General features: G+C 30.7%; 1 long non-coding RNA gene across 1 annotated transcript; it reads left to right on the forward strand.

The window, feature by feature from the left end:
- The first annotated feature begins 399 nt into the window (after positions 1 to 399).
- On the forward strand, positions 400 to 1,459 carry LOC105204751. Its single transcript, XR_851239.3, has 2 exons — positions 400 to 851; positions 1,219 to 1,459. It is a non-coding gene; the product is annotated as an uncharacterized LOC105204751 (long non-coding RNA).
- The last annotated feature ends 810 nt before the right edge of the window (positions 1,460 to 2,269 follow it).

Genomic DNA, 2,269 nt, shown 5'->3' on the forward strand with positions numbered 1-2,269 from the left:
ATTTTTATTATGGATAAAAAGTTAAAAATGGTGACTGAATCTATTACACATTTATTGCAAATATACTTGAAAACATCAATGATGAAGTATCGAAAGGAAGTACTTACATTAGAATCTGTTTTATTCGTCTCAACATATTCTTTATTCGTCTCTGTCATATCCATTATTTAATTAACTTAACAATAATCTAACCTTGAAATACGACGGTTTAGGACGTAATAGAACGCTATGACCGCTATGACGCACATCAACGCACACTCTATTCCGCTCTTTTCTATCACGCAAGGTCAAAGAGCGGAATAGTGCTGATTGGTCGCTTCAATGACGCATTCTCTATTCCGCAGCTCTATTACGCATCGTGTGATTTTAGCCTAAGGCGAAGTTGTTCGGTTCGGAAGCTCGTGATCAGTAGTGGGATTCTCTAACTCCTTAACGACGAATATCGCTATTGTTAACTATCGATATCGATGATTATCGCAAAAGGTTATTCTGTAACTAGGAGATATCGACAATTCTCGATAACTTGAATCGTTAAATTCCGATAGTTATCGAAGCCGCGTCGATACGTTTGCGATCGTTACCGGAGGTCTCGTTAAGCTATTAACAATAATCGGTGTGAGTCGATAGTGCGTTAGTGTATGAAATGTATACGTATGTGTGTAATACGTGTTCCCGCAACCATGATTTAGAGGTTAAGTTGGTGTCTGATTGTGAATATATCGAGTGGCCTTCTCAGTTTTTGACATCTTTTAATTCGGTGACTTTGATTCTTTTAAGAATTGGAAATCCATAGGGCAGCGTAAGAAGTTGAAATTCTATTAGGAATTTTAATTTATTTAGAACAACCAAAGGTATGTAATACATTAATGATGATTAATGATGACTTTTGTTCTTTGCATGTTTTACTTGTGTTTTTAATAAGTACCTATGTATATATTCTATTTTGATCTTTAAAATACTATTAAAATGAAGTTAATCTCATTATATTTAATTTAAATATTAACTTAAGAAATAAAAACTTCCTAAGTTAATACTTTCCTTTTTTTTAAATAATTTTTTAAGTGGTATATGCAATAGTCGGCTATGTATTTCAAACTGAATAAATATAATAAAAGAAAACTTAACTTCAATTTTAGATAAATAATAATGAATTTGTGTTGTTAATTTAAACTTTTAGTTTCCCTAATAAAATAATTATTTAATTTTTTTTGTTATAAGATGGCGCTTGGTTATCTTGCTGCAGACTTACAATTACTAGAAGAACGTGTCCAACGTTTGGAACGAAGGGTACAACGACAACTATTACGAACTTTGTTCGAAAATCCGTTCGATTTGACGAACAATGAATTTAAAGAGCTGTACAAAAATCTAACATTTTTGTTAATTGAACTTGCGATGCCCTTGTAGTTCTTGTTTTTTTGCTGTAAAATAAAGGTCATCAAAAATTTTTTATATTTTATCATGTGTATATTTTACATTGGTACTTATTTAGAATACGGTCATCGTTAAAAAATGTTGATAAAAATATATTTATTCTGTTGCTTCGTATTAAAATGCATCGAATAATTATATATACCTTTGTCAATATTTTTGACGAGGCTCGGGTATTCTATAATTATCTTTATATTTATCACAGTTCATACATACCTATTACCCACACAACACGCGTGACTGTTAGTCGACTAGTAGCCGACTTTTCTCAGTTGACTTAAAGGCGACTTTCAATAGTTGACTATAACTCGACAGCAATTAACTGTTTGTTGACTATTTGTCGATTTTTGAAAGTCGACAAATGGTTAATAAATAGTCGACTGAAATATAACTCAAAGTCGACGAAAACTTTGTTCTTTTTATGACAAAAGATCTTATACTCTTTTAAGTTATTTATATCTTTTCGACAAAGCGAAAAGATATAAATGATAGATATTTTATCTAGCCAAAAAGACAATATAAAAAGAAATCTTAGTTTTAATTTGCTCGTAGCTCGTTAGCGTCCCTTACGGAAATGAACTATTAGGAAAGCTAATAATCACTATTGACTTACACTATTGACTAGTGATTATTCATTCTCTAATAGTGATTATGTAGCATCTAATAATTGGGTTATTCGCAATAATCATTTCCTAATAGTTTTTGAATGAGTGATTATTGATTTCATAATGAGATTATTTGCAATAATCATTCCCCAATAGTTCTTTTATGAAATGATTATTGATTTCATAATCAGGTTATTTGCAATAATCACCAGCACAGTACTTTTAATAGTTAA

This window comes from Solenopsis invicta, chromosome 7 (genome assembly GCF_016802725.1).
Source record: "Solenopsis invicta isolate M01_SB chromosome 7, UNIL_Sinv_3.0, whole genome shotgun sequence".
NCBI classification, from domain to species: Eukaryota; Metazoa; Arthropoda; class Insecta; order Hymenoptera; family Formicidae; genus Solenopsis; species Solenopsis invicta.